This window comes from Botryllus schlosseri, chromosome 3 (assembly GCF_051294905.1).
Source record: "Botryllus schlosseri isolate E-star chromosome 3, Bs_hap1, whole genome shotgun sequence".
NCBI classification, from domain to species: Eukaryota; Metazoa; Chordata; class Ascidiacea; order Stolidobranchia; family Styelidae; genus Botryllus; species Botryllus schlosseri.
In genome coordinates, this window is record NC_137238.1 from 6977141 (window position 1) to 6993012 (window position 15872).

Here is a 15872-nt window from a genome sequence, read left to right on the forward strand (position 1 = left end):
TGTAATACCTGTATGGCCCGGGCCGGATCAGACTGGTACTGCACCGGGTCCAAGCTGGCTTATATCATAAAATTGGATCACTGATCAGGCAACGGTAAATCTCACCGACCCCAAATTAAAATGAGAAAATGGGCGTCAGTATCAATAAAGTGCGAGTCGGGGTTTAATTATCACGCTTAGATTGGGTGCGCGATCTTCGAATTCTCTGTTGTATTGGAGATGGGTTCCATTGCCTAAATATCAGCTGATCTTCAGAAGTGCTGACGTACAAACTAGTATGATCAAAGCCGCATACTACGAAATTATCAAGAATTATTCGTGTGCGAGGTAGCTTTCGATCAAGACCAGATTCAGTAAGTTCTGAGCTCTGGAAGACAACTTTTGGATTGCCATAAATCCTACAGTAGCTGCCGTAAAATAAATCTGAGTAAAGCTTCAGTGAAGCGGAACGAAGCTGCAAAATCGGTCGCTGCCATTCCATGTTTACATTCTATAGTTTCATACTTTAAGATTCTGCAATAAAAAAAATTTGAAAAATTGTTTCATTCCAGTTGCACCTTAGGGCCTTAGGAAAAGACTACTCCAATTTATTTCGACATCTTCCTATCTTTTCATTGTATCGCCGTTTTGCGGTGTTTTCATACGATGAAAATATTATTAAATCTGATTGAATCTCCAAATGATGCAGTTACCAATTGGGTGAGGTACCTGAAAACTTCTGTACTTCAACACTAAAACTTCTGTACTTGAACACTAATTTGGTAGCTGATCTCAACCCTCGTCAAATTTGTTACAGGCAAGCGTGAGTTTGTGCGTAGGTTAGTCACCGTCATATATACACCTACTGAAACTTGGATATAGTAACATCTGCTTTGGTAGTGGCAACTAGCAACACAGCAGAGAATGCCTTTAGCTCCGAATTACTAACCAAAATCGAAATTGTACGAATGGACTGGTAAACACCATCACACATCATCCAAGCCATAATTTGGTTTTCGCCTTCCTTTGTCTTAGTACAGTTACTACCAAGTCATTCCTTTGCTATGCAACGTTAGGCAAGTGTAACTTAAATCTGATCTTTTTGCAGGTCTTGGTGGAGGATACTGATGAAGAAAGTGGAACTGTGCATTAATTTACACTTTTTTGAATAATAAGTTTCTTTCATGAATAAAATGAAACTGAGCACAAACAAATCTGGTTAAGCAAGAGCATTGTTTATAAAGTAATATAGGTCATTTCCGACGTCTGGGCCTGCGATACTTGATCAATGATCACCACCAGGTCTTGTCTTCATTGCACTATCGAATGTGCCATTGCCATCTTCGGTATCATTCTGGCCCTAGCGAAATGCAGTTTCTGAGCAAAGACGACCACGGCGCCTCAAGTCGACCAAAATCTTTTAACCTTCATGTGTGCTTTGCAAAGTTTCTGAAATATCAATTGTAAATTGGGCTGCAGAAAGGAAATTTATATTACATATTTAAAATTAGTTGTGTTTCAGAGAAAGGGACAAGGCTAAAAGGGATAGGCTGCGTCACCAGGCTCCCAATCATGAAGTCATTCTGATAAAACATAGTGATTCTGATAAAACATAGTGCAGGAAATACATGTTTGGTACAAATGTTGCTGTGAGTCTCATTTTAAAGACGTATTTAGCCTGCTGAAAAGGATGCCCCTACAGCACAGCTAGGCAATGTTCCCTCCAAGCTGCGCACGTGCTGACACGGTATCTGCGCACAGAAAATCTAAGTTGCGCACAAAAAATCCTAAGTGATGACCTTATTTTTAGCCGTTACGCACTGTTGTCCAAGGGTCTGCGCAGTGAGTTGGTGAGAGGGAACATTGCTGCTAGGCCTACTATTTTCCATCAATTTGGGTTTTACTTTGAGACAAAAAGTAGCCTTGTTGGTAAGATCAATTTATCTTTCAAACTTCTTTTTCTAACATATTTTTTCCTGATTCAAGACAAAATTTGTCCGACTTTTTTGTAGTGGTATGCTATCCAAAAACTGGCTTCATATACTGACATTCCGCCATGACGAATATAGAAAATATTACTTGGCTCTAGCAATTAATTCCATTAAAATCAACTTGTGACAGTTGCTTTCTCAAAATACATCTGAAGTTTACCTGGATCTATACATCTGAAGTTTACCTGGATCTATAAACGATTGGCTCCGTTGGCTAGACCCCAAAGAGCGACGCAGCTACTCGGCAAGAAGGAGAAATTGAGTTCGTATAATTTGCTGGCTGCTTTTCGATATGGTCTCGAAGCTCGTCACAGAGTATACCAAGCGTTTCTCTGTACATAATATTACATTTACCAAAACCATTATACAGCGATCACAAAGATAAAATCTGACTTTGTCGTACGCAGATGTGATCCGTGATATGTGAGATTTTAGTGGTAAATTTAATGTCGAGATGGATCCAAATTTAATACAACTTTGAGAACTAGTTTATTGAATATCAGACTTATTGAAATGTCTGGAACATATGTAAGTCATCCGTCTAGCACTTTCTTCTTGAAACCCACGTCGTACCGGAATTTGAAGATTATCTGTAAATGAAATATAACAAACTCACTTTGTTATTGCATAATACAAAAACATCCTAGCACAACATAAATACCGTACCTTTCTAGTTCCTACTGACATTACTAATCTTTACTGCATGGTTCAATAAACCACAACACATGCCTGTGGAACTTTTCAGCCCAATCTTTTGTCGGCATTCCTGTTATGGTCGGAATCATGTACAACCTGTTGTTGCGTGTACTAGAGCTGCTGCAAATGGAAGGCAGCAGTATCGACCACCTCTGCTTCTCTTGTGATCTGGATCTATTGGGCTACACAACATTAACCAGCGTAGTTCTGAGCGAGTTACTGAGAAATATCATAAGATAGATGCATCCATAATAACGTACAATAAACTCTAAACTTCCAGAACTACAGGCCTTCGAGGGGAACCTACCTACGTCTTAACCTATACCAGAGCCAACGGAGACGTAATAATACAGCTGGAGAGGCTGCTTGTTACGCGTGTATGATACCGTGTCACTAGGAGCGCTGTCGGTCAAACATAGACGGCTCTCTAACCCCAATCTCCGTGTCAGCTACGTTGTAAATTGCTATGATAAAACAGTTAATGGAAATTGAAAAATAAAATTGAATGGAAATTGAAAAATAAAATTGAATCACTGCAAGTTAAATGACACCGTTTTTCGTGAAATCATATTAGGACAGTTTTCATAAATTGCAAAACAATCGATCCACTGCCTTTAAATTAATTGGCACATTTCTTTATCATGAGATCACAGTTAACGGAAATTGCAAAAGAAAATAGAACTACTGCGAGTAAAATGACGCAGTTTCTCGTGAAATCATAATAGGACAGTTTTTGTAAATTGCAAAAGAAAATTGATCCACTGCCTTTAAATTAAATGACACATTTCTTTATCACAATAGAGCAGTTAACAGAAATTTAAAAAAAGTTGAACCGTTGAACCACTTCAAGTAAAATGACAGTTTTTCGTGGAATCATATTAGGACATCTTTTGTAAATTGATCTACTGCAAGGAAAATGACACAGTTTTTCGTTGAATCATAATACTTGAATATATGGCTGGTGGTACTGAACTTGAGTATAGCTTCCAAAACTATATCCATTGCAATAAATAAATTATCAACTCGAAGATTTATTGTGGCTCCTTATAAAGAGTTACCGGCACAGTAACAGAGTTGAACGAAAACCAAATTGGCAAAGTATGACATAACAATTCAATATGAAAAAGGAACGCTGTTTGCCTGTGTAATCGGTTGTGTAGTATGTATATAATTATATTTCTTCCCATTTTTTAATGACCTCCAGTACAGCTGATTTTGCCCAGCGTTCGTTTTTGTCATTGAATTGTTACGTCATACTTGCCAATTTGATTTTTGTTTGAATCTGTTCTTATATGCTTGTGCCGAAAGGGGCGCACAAAAATGACTAGTGACTGCCACAGCCTACACTTCATTTATCATAGCTGTACGATGTACCCTGATGATAGTGTATCGACATATACGGTATCCATATATGGTATCCATTGACATCAGTGCATTGAAGAGCAATAATGTGTTAGATATATAATAATATATAATAACATTAACACACCCTGTTTGCGGGTGACCTACGAACGGTGGACGGCACGATAGACGGTATTGGTTCGTCCAACCATCGATCGCTCATCATCCGCAGAGTCTCTTCGTCCATGGTGTTGTTAAACAATTGTAATATCCTTGTGCCGTTCGGAACTGATGTGTGAAGCATTCTTCTCCGCCGTCAGGAAGGCCTGTGTCGACGATATCGGCGACGAGCCGGTCGAGAATTCCCTCGCACGTTGCGCTCAGTATTGGGCGCTTGTTAGTGCGAAGAACAAGTCTAAAACCAGAAATCGCCTGTCCCACGCTTCCCTCAGTTCACCATTAGCAACGAGTATAGCGAACGGGTCCGGGTCATTACTGGTGATAACCACGATGGTGGCGCCGTTGGACTGTTGAGCACCATCAGTTTTAGCAGAACATGAGCCATGAAACATCTGCTTCAGTGACGCCAGCATACCGGCGTTGCCCAAAAAATTCCTGTCAGCGTCGTCGCTTTTTGATATTCTGGAATGCGAATTCATATGCAGCAGTCCGATGTAATACAGCCATTATGTCAACAGACACCACGTAAAGGCCCGTTATATTATAGTACAATAACTATAAACTTGTAGGGCATCGCAGCTAAAGGCTCATGTTGTCATCGTGGTCGTTTGTGTCATTCCCTGTTTTTGTATACTAAAATGTCAGTTACACCAGGCCGCTATTTGTCCATGTTGAGTTGATGCATTCGCTGCCTTCTTGAGCACGAACCACATATTGTCTGCTTACGACACCACTTACACGGATCAGTGCACGATTATGAACCTACACTGTAAAAAATATCCTTGGTATGTCTCAAGTTTAGGGTGGTTTCTGAATCCCCCTAGCTTGGACTCGTGAAATCATTTTACTACTAATTCAACTAGGTGATTCTCAAGTTTCCTACCTGACTTGTGTTCCATAAACCAAGTCTGACAAAGGATTGACATATACCTTTCGCCTTAATCAATTGACACGAAATCAGTCGTCGGTAATCAATAGACAACAAAATTAGTCGTCGGTATGTGGATTCCAGCACAGTGTATATTACCAACAAAAATGCAACGTAACACACATAAGACAATATTGGATAACTGAAGTGACACAAATTCGTTATGATGTAATGAATACAGGTAAACCCACAATATATGTTCATTGTTCGAGTTGATTACGTGATGGAGTAATAAGCCCTATCCTTCATATTCATCCAACGTTTTCTTGAACATTTTTGGCTCCTAATCGTCCCAAGGTCGCTGGAATTAAACTTTTCCGCGAGTCTCTCCCACTCTCTATCCTTCGCTTTGGTGGAATATTATTTTATTTTCAATCACCGGATTTTCTGCTATTAAATCCAACAGCAACTTTTTTTTATTGTAGAGAGAAATTTGGTTCCCTCTTTGCGGCAACACCATCATCCATTATTGAAATTATTGTTACATTATAGAAAGTGACTATGGAACGGAAACTCCCGTTTTCCCATTGTTAGGTCACGCATGACTGAATCTAGCGGATTCGGACAACCGAGCAATCGCAACGAACGTTGGAGGCGTGAGTTATTCCAGTTCCGAGGTAATTTCGGGCAGGTGTAAAGGGTACGGACGGTAATGAGATGGAGACAGCCAAGGGGTCGTGGTTTATATATGTCCTGTGAATGGGATCAGTGTTTTTGTAACCAATACTTATCGACAGAGGACAGTTTTTGTTGCAACTCTGGAGTTTCCGATCGACATTATTATTGTACTTGATATTTTCGTATATTATTTTATTTAAAAATTCATATCACTATAACAGCCAGGGTAAGTCAAAGCTTTTATCTGATAGCAGAAAGTGTAATCTTGACTACAAAAGGATGTCAACAACGGATGCGATGTTGAGTGTGCCTGAGACAATTTTAGTTGAAATTAAGACTGATAGTTTGGATATAGATTATTCCGCTGAAGAATATCAGAAGTTCAGGGATTTATCATTGACAGCATCGGAACCCGATTCTCACAGTATTGATTTGTCACTTTTATCACACTATGGAGCTACATTGATTACAGACTGGCAGGAAAGATTTAAAACAACTGGAAATTTGGAGGCCATTATGGAGTAGTATTCTGATTTGATGGAGGGTAGCAGAATTTTCAAGTGTTTTTCTGAGCCGGTTCCCGAAATTGCAGATGCTGCATTACATTTGCTAGAAATAATTGATAGTATTGTTGCATCGAGGCCTGTCGACCAAGTTGCACATGCCAGCATTTCAGCAAGAGAGGCAGATATCATCGAGTTTATTGGAGGTTTTGTTTTGCGGCGTGTGAAAACCCGTTTTCTCAGATCACCTCAACTTCATGACATTATATCGAACTTGGAATCAGACTCTCCACAGTTCACTTTGATACCACTGCTGGAGAAATTCAAACTCATTTATCCGTCTATGGAAGTACAATCTTTCTTTCAAAACATATTTGTAGAGGGGTAATTCCATGTCAGATCAACCAAAAAAATGGATTTCGTCACCACATAGTGTCAGATTTTGCTGAAATTTGGCTCAAAACATCACGAAGTATAGCTCACTAAATCGCAATTTATTTGAAAGGAATTACTTCAGTAGTTTCAAAGTTATCGCATGATGAAAAACAGGCTTTTCATGCCCATTCAACCGTGAAATTGAAGGGCTGTTTTTAAGTATATTTGGAATTGTCTGTGAATGAGCTACTTTGACCTTAAAGTGTTGTTCACTTGTTATGTTGTTTAAATTGATCTATTCTATCATTCAAGTGCGAAATTAGTGATTTTTGGTGCACGGCCCAGAATTTATTTCAAGTTAAAAGATGTTACCTCTGGAAATCACTCAAGCATGACAATATTTCAGGAGTCTCCCTCTCATTTCTGTCTACTTGAAAAAAGTTATGAAGGGTGGAAAATGAAAGCTGTTGTAACATAGATTCCTTACAACATAAGTTTTTATCTAATATTCACTTACAAAGTTTTGAAAAACAGGGTATATTTCAGGTCATGAAAATGTAGTGATTTTCCTAAAAATGATGTTTGATATTCTAGTTGCTGTGTTACCTTGAGACAAACTCCAGCATGTTACTCATTTTCTGGAAATTCTTTGTTCTAACAGCTTTCATATGACACCATTTACAAAAATTTTGAAACAGACAGAAACGAGAGAGAGACCGCTGAAATATTGTTGTTACGGTTCAGTGGTTTCTGGGTTTAATGAGTTACATTTTGGGATGTCAGCCAAAAATCAGTAATTTTTGTCCTGCATGATAGAATAGATCAATTTATACACCATAACAAATTGAACAACTCTCTGATTGTCAAAATAGCTCATTTACAGAAAATTACAAATCAGCCAGAAAAATTACTTGAATTTCGCGGTTGGATGAGCATAAAAAGCTTGTTCTTTATCATGCAATACCTTGAAAACTACTTATGTAATTCATTTAAAATAAATTGATATTTACTTAGATATACTTCATGGTGTTTTAAGCCAAATTTCAGCAAAATCTGAAACTCAAGAGATACCCAATCTCTGTTTTGATTAATCTCAAATTGAATTACCCCATGGATTCAGAAGTATTTATGTCAAGTTAAGTTAGAGGTACTATCCGTCAAATATTAGTTAACAAAACATATCAGCCAGTTTCCTCTACAAACAAGCTTTCATATGACATGTTACTTTCCAATTTTCGTGTAGACAGAATTACGCTAGATATAATTGAAGTTCATGTTACGCATGAACGATTTTGAAAAGTGTCAGTTTATGAGGTGGGTTTTAACCCCTGACCCCATTTGATTATGTGACAATTTTCCCTTCAATAGCAAGAGTTTCTTCTATTCTATCATTAGACACCATAATCCACTCTCAAGTACTTGACTATGCTGTTTTATAAACGTTACTGTAACAGGTAATGTAAAAGTAATAGAACTTCATGGTTGGGTGAGCACAGAATGGCCATTTTTTAAAATGCGATAACTTTGTGATGGATGGACCAATTTTGACAAAATTAAGTTTGCTGCAGTCAGAACTGGATACCAGATTTACCCCTCCATTTTCATTGCAATCTGACACCTAGTGGTGACGGGTGCGGTTGATTTGACATGGACTTACCCAGAGGCTAGTAAGGAGTTTTCCAAGCCTGCTGCGGAAATCAATGTAGAGCACTTGAAAAAGTGTATTTCTTCATCTAGATTTTTTTACAATTTTGTCGATTACCTTGCTGACTCCGGCCCGTTTCCCTCTGAAAGCGTGAAAGAGGTAGTATTTGTAATGACTCTGCTCTACATAAAGACACTGACATATAGTTTCTCAAGGAAATTGATTGATAGGCTGAGAAAATTCAAATCTAGTACCACAGCAGGCAGCGGCTCTCGTAGTCTCAGAACTGATTTGAAAAAATAAACCAATTCATTAACAGGTCATAGTTAAGTGACATAATTAGATACTTGATGCGTGAACTCTGACTAGGTGAGAGTAGAGTAGCAGAAATGCAATCTGTGTATTTATTTGATGCAATTCCAATCAATTTTTCATGCGTTTTTGCAGGGGTTCCTCATTCAATTCCGTCCATGCATTTTTATCACCAAATGTTGTGTTGCCGCCTTTCAATTTCTTGATTCCTTTTCTTACAGTTAGGTGTTGGATGGCATAGGCAGCTTGATTGATGTCTGGATTGGAACAACGCGCCCCATGTTGTCGCTGTTTATTGGATATAAGAATTCTAAAAGATAGGAGAGAACGGAGCTTACAATATATTCTCACCACATTTCCGAAAAAGGCCTCCAATACATCCTGTGAGAATGAATGAAGTCCGACATAATTTGAATACTTTCCATCAAGCAAACGCCTACAAAGGCACGCAAAATTACGTGATGTGAAGCAAAGCCCTTCAAGGGTTGGCATTGCTACCAGTTTCTTGCAGTCTCCTGAAAGACTATCCTGAACATACAATTATATAAGTGAACTTTCATGCAATCTGTTGCATCCCACTTACATGCCACTGCGCAAGGCTGTCAGCAAATGTCTCAAGCCAAGAGATGCGTTCATCATCCAGATTTTTGATTGGATTTTTTGAAGAGCAGTCTACAATTGAAAACCATCTACAAAGATGAAATATCAGGTATACTACATATCATATGTCATAAGTTTATAGGACATACTTGGCGAAATTAAGTATGTAATCCGCCGTGCCCTCTGCTCTTGGTACCTTACTCAACACTTTACCAACCCGCTCATTTAAAACAGCACGAGCCAAACCAACATTCATCTGTTTGACAAGCAGAAATGATAATTTACTGACACTGATCGATAATGTCACAGTTACCTTGCTATATGGCGTCAGTTCAACGTGTACTTTTTTCAACAAGCTTTCACTCAGCATTGAATGAGATTCGCGCTTGTACAGATCTGAAATATCCGTCCAGACAATCGGACGACCTTGAACATCTATCATTTCCTTTGAACCATTCTTTCGTGAATTATATAAGGAATTACGAGCAGTCTTAACCATGAAAAGCAACAATTAAACACTATGTGTAGAGTAAATTTTACCTAAATTACCTTCAGCAAATGAGGGGGGTCTGACAGCAAGGCAATCGGTCGATGAACAGCTAGCGGATTATGTGCCATAAGATTGCTTCGCATAGTGATTTTGTAACCTTGACTAATGATGCGAAACATCTTTCTGTTGGTTGGATGTCCATCACATATCAAAGCATGAACTTGTAGACCGGCCTTTTCACATGCTATGATGTTCTTCCAAACCAATGAGGCAAGTCGTCCTGCTGTCATAGACCGTGTGGCGTACCATGCTATTGGCACAGAAACCTTTCTGGTTACGGTCCTTCCGTAAAATACTTTTAAATAAAATATATATTTATATTGGCCCCCATGTTTTTATTAATGCTATACAAGCCATAAATCCTTACCTAAAATGTTACTGGCTAGCTCATTCCTTTTATTTTCTTCCGTCACTGACATAGGATCAACGAGCCCCACCAGTTTGCCTTCTCGCAAGACACCTTCTCGCAAGACAAGATTCTCTTTAACTGTTCATTGAATATTTGTCATATATTATTAATATATCTACAATTCTTGGCCAATTAATACTGTTACTAAGCTTTACTTTTCATCTCGTCCAAACATATAAAGCCGGTCATGTTTTCCCCCTCTTCTTTTCTGACTGCAATTTGCTCCAGTGCCAATTTATTTATGCCTGGACTAGGTGGGATACAGTTTCTGTGAACAATAGAAGTATGCAATTCTCTATATAATATGATGATCTGCTTTTTTATCTACCTGTAGGAGCGAATGGTGCGGTTGCTCGGCAATTGGAGAACATTGCTGCTTCTAATGTGTGCATAGGCTGCTGGGGATCTCGAGTACAACTCAATGCACCATCTCAGAATGTCAGGATGATAGCGGCGACCATTACCTGACCTCTGGGAATTGATCATGTCATCAAGAAATAATTGATGCAAGAACTCATTCATGTTGCCTTTTTCAGTATCAACTATCGCCTATAAATTAACCTTATTAGTTGCATGTTGCTGCCAGTTATGTGTGTGGTCTGCAATAAATACCTGAACCGTCAAATGTACCTGCTCATCCACCTCTACCGTTTCGTCCAAGCTATTTTGGTTATTCGCCTTGATGTATGCTGAGCAACCATCACAAATCTCCAGCGAATCAACTAGAATGTGGGTAATCAAGGTCACAGAGCTCAGTTACACTGACCTGTCCAATGCAAATTTGTACCTAAAATACGGCATGTCGCGCAGCGATGAATCACAGACACTTTTAGTTCGTGACTACCCATTCTTTCGACTACAGGGTGAGATTTGGTGTCCTGAAATTCTGACCCGACTCCAGAACATACATTTAGTTTCTCCAATTGCTCTAAATATGTCGTATTTCAACATCATTATCACAGTTACTTCAGTGAATTTTCGCAACCTACTGATGACATCATGTAGTTCTATGTAACACATATCCATCTCAAAAAATTGTTTCAAATCCACTGCCCAGCCAAAGCAGTGAAGTTGGTTGTTCCCTGATTGCAGGTCAATGCTTATCCTGAACAAATAATACTTCATAATTGCAGTCATTTTTCAATCTATTTCAAGCTACTTACACGGACACTTATTAATTTTTTCGCTACCTGACACACTATTACACCAATGACTAACAAATTCACCTCAATCTTGGTGCCAGACCAGAGTCTTCATCATCTTCATACCGTCCAATCAACCTGCCCTTTTTTTCGTAAAACACCCAATATTCTAAATGATCAAATGTTAGCCATTCACTTGCGGGTCAGATCATGTCAGGTGATACAGGCCATATTTCCACCATCTTGGATTGTCATGAAAATAGGCATGCTTACAGAGCTGTGTTTTCTGATTTCAGAAAACCAAATTTCATGAAAAAAGGTCATCTTGAACCGAAGATATGACCGTCCAAAAATTGCTATTTTTGTGATCGCTCAAGCGGAAAAAATATCAGAAATTTATACATGAAGTTTAATTTTGCTATATTTCGGGCAAATTAAGGTTGTTGAGAGTGACACTTACACACTTGTTCATTTATATCCTGCTTGATACTTTTTCGATTTCTTGGACACTTAGAGTTGCATAGTCTGACCTCTAACCTCGTGATTTTGTTCATGTCTTTGAAAATCACTCACGCGTGACTTCATTTTCAATTGCAGATATCTCATGGTGACTAGGTGATATCATCAAGTGTAAGGTATCATTGGAAAGCTCTTTAAAAGGACTTTTAAAATGAATAATAAAATTAGTGACTTCTTATCATCACATTGGAAAAAAATTGTGTAAAATAATGTTGGAAAAATTGTTGATTTCAAAATATTATTACAATTTTACTTTCACAACAGGTTGTACGGTATTAAATCTGAGGATGTGGATGGACTTATTTCGTTCAAACAGTGGGTGTCAGTTGACCGAGCTGATCTAATAACCCAAAACTTAACCATAACTGAATTTATTCAGTTGATATTAAAAAAGCTTACAGATTTAGCACCACATCATCACATTTCGCATTCACAGTCTTTATATTTGAAAAAACGAAAACAAGATATGGATCAGCAAACAGCTCTTGTATTAATGGCTTTTGTGGAAAATTATTCTTTCCACATTCAAGATGAAGCGCAAGGGTATCATTGGACTCACCAATGCTGCACTGTGCACCCGGTAGTTTGCTACTACAAGTCTGCAAGCAACGATATTTTGCATTTAAATCTATGCTTTTTATCGGAAGAGTTGTTGCACGATGCAGTAATGGTGTATCTGATTCAGCAAAAAACAATTGAAGTTCTCAAAAGTACAATTCACAACTTGGACAATGTGGAATATTTTAGCGATGGTTGCGCTGCCCAGTACAAAAACAGAAAATCATTTTACAATTTGTGCAAGCACAAAGCTGACTTCAAGGTGGATGCTACGTGGTCCTTTTTTGCCACGAGCCATAGTAAATCGCCATGTGATGGCATTGGTGGCACTGTAAAACGAGCTACAGCAATGGAAAGTCTGAGACGCCCACTGAATGGTCAGATTTTGAACGTTGAAGAAATGATGTCCTATTGCGTGAAAAATCTCCAAAAAATAAAAAATTTTAATTTGCTAAAAGACGAATTGGATGCTACGAAAGCTTTTTCGGAACATCGATTTCAGCTCGCCACCACAGTCAAAGGTACTCCATTCCATAATTTTAGGACTTTGTCATCAACCAAACTGGGAGCAAAACGTGTCAGCCAAGACAAACAGTATGTATTGGAAGTTAAATTAGATGAAGACTCAAACCAAGAACATGTACTTCAAACTGAAATTGTCAAAAACAAATTTGTATGCTGCGTTTATGATGAAAACTGGTACATTGGCATGGTCACAGAAATTGACAAGCAAAACAACGATGCCTTAGTTGAATTCATGCACCCAAAAGGCCCATCACAGTTTTTTCAGTGGCCCCAAAATAAAGATTCTTGCTGGACACCGTTCCAGCACATTTTGTGCACAGTTGACGTTCCTTGTTTATTCAATAATCGGGGACAATACCAAATGACAAAGGAATCAGCACTGAAAGTCATGCAAGTTTTGAAGAAATATCATCAAAGATAAATATTATCTGATATGAGCAAATAGTTATTATCTAATAGTATGAAAACTAAAGAACCCGCAGGACCTTGATATTGATTGTCATTGTTCCTTTCATTGTTTAGTGCTGATTGTTACCCGAATGTATTGTGTAGAGTACATAAAACATCGCATCTTATCGTGTCAGTTGTGATGTGTTTTGGAAGTATTGTGTGGTCACCTCAAACTGTGTAGCAAAATTTTCTCAAATTTTCAAAAATATCTCAAATTATTGTCAGCATAATTTATGTCAGCAATTATCTGTTTGAGTTATACTGACTACATTATGTATAAAGCACTTGGCACGGTACTGTATATAGAATTAAGGTGGAATGAGTTGCTTTTCAGAGTTTGCTCTTGTTAAAAAGGGGGAGGATTTTGAATAAATTTGCAAGTTAGCTTCATGGCGCTCTTATGGTATGTTACGATTCAAAAGTCACTAATGTTATTTTTGTTTTTAAAAGCTCTTGTCAAGAGCTTTCCAATGATACCTCACACTTGATGACATCACCTGGTCACCAAGAGATATTTGCAATCGAAAATGAAGTCACGCATGAATGATTTTCAAATGCATGAACAAAAAAGCGAGGTCAAAGTTCAGGCTATGCAACCCCAGGTGTCAAAGAAGGCGAAAAAGTGTCAAGCAGGACATAAATGAACAAGTGTGAAAGTGTTACCTTCAACAACCCTAATTTGACCGAATTGTAGCAAATTCAAATAACATGTATAAATTTCTGACATTTTTTCCGCTTGAGTGATCACAAAAACAGCAATTTTTGGACGGTCATATCTTCGGTTCAAGATGACCTTTTTTGATGAAATTTGGTTTTCTGAAATCAGAAAACACGGCTCTGTAACCATATCAATTTTTATGACAATCTGAGATGGTGAAGGTACATTTTGAAATTTTTCTGGATCACCTGACATGATCTGACCCTTGCACATTATATGTATATCCTAGGGACACCACCTGACTCTACTTGTATCTTCATTGCTGCCTTGTGAAGTTTTTCAAAGGTTCTGTAAACCTGTTTTGGAGGTAATTGTTTCCTCTTGCTAGGGGGGTTGCGATGTGGACTCCTGAACACACTAGTCAAATTTTTCGGGAGATTTTCAGTTGGCACCGCTCCGATCCTAAGCATTTTCCTGGACTTTTTGATTATAATGTCACTTTGACTGAAATGTTGCTCGCAGATTGCCATCCTACATGAAGGAAAACAACTACTGAACAATAACCCCTTCTGGTAACCATTCTATCAGACTCACATTTCTCTACAAAGCTTGTCTGCAATGATTTTCTTTGTCTCACCCCTAACTGAGTACACAAACTTGTGCAGCATTTCTCTGTGGTGTTTTTCTTCCTCACTGGCTGCAAATTCAGGGCGAAGCACAGTAAAAAGACCAATTCGATTTTTAGATGGCTTTCGAAAGTTGCACTCAGGAACACAACAATTTGATGGAGCCATGTTTGCAACACCTAATCTTTGAAATACAAAATGATAATAATGTTACTTAGAAGAGCAAAGTCAAGACGATGTGATTTGAAAATTGAATGATCAAATCAAGTAATATAACAGCATTAGCGTAAGGTGGACGAATTTAAAGTCTGATATCACTAGTCATCTGCCACTCTTCACAGGCCTGATTAGGATATTGGTTTTTCCTCTGCATTTAGGTGTGTGAGATCAGAGTTGCCGTCGTGATATGACATCAATCCCAGGTGAATATTGCTTGCAAATCGTTTAAACGAGTCATTTTGAACCTTCCAGAAGACCGAAATGTGGCATACATGGTGACCAACATTCTTTTCTTTGGGAGCGAGCGACTACGGGTCTTGTGATGGTGATATGGAGTACCGGTACAATACTTCGTATTGCAGTTCTTGCGGCCACACAGTGATTTCTATAACAAGTAAGACTTTACAGGCTAAACGAATGATACTATATCGCTGTTCCTGCGAAAAAATCCAGTAAATGGTACATGTAAATTGCCAATTGCACATTTCGGCCAGATTTTATCACACAATAACACAAACTGCCTCTCTTCATCGTTTAGAAACTCCAGATTTCCGATGAATACTGTTCTATGTCCATAAGTATTGGTTGCAAAACCACTGACCCTATTCACAAGGCATGAATAAACAACGACTCGATGTGTTGCAGTTGGCTTTCTGCGCCTAAATGCCGCGGCTACCGCTCTCATCTAACCGAAATTGTCTCGAAACTGGAGAACATCACATCTCCTACATTCGTTACGATTGTTCGGTTGTCCAAATCCGCTAGATTCAGTCATGCGTGACCTAACAATGGGAAAACGGGAGTTTCCGTTCCATAGTCACTTTCTATAGTTACATTATCGCTCGTAATTCTGTATTTGTTATGGCAGTACGGTAAATCGATACAATGGTCCTTATTAAAGAAATTGATTTCGAACCTGACCATCGCACATCACTTCAGCACCTGTTCAAACCTGACCGTCAAATTGCCTGGAGCCAAATGGAAATTGTGACGTGATACAATTTCACTGAGGCGTGCGATTTGCCTGTGTCGACACCATATACGGCCG

At 38.5% G+C, this 15872-nt stretch overlaps 1 long non-coding RNA gene across 1 annotated transcript; it reads left to right on the top strand.

The window, feature by feature from the left end:
* Positions 1 to 9135: 9135 nt before the first annotated feature.
* Positions 9136 to 10752, top strand: LOC145435695 (uncharacterized). Its single transcript, XR_013913958.1, has 2 exons — positions 9136 to 9277; positions 10462 to 10752. It is a non-coding gene; the product is annotated as an uncharacterized LOC145435695 (long non-coding RNA).
* The last annotated feature ends 5120 nt before the right edge of the window (positions 10753 to 15872 follow it).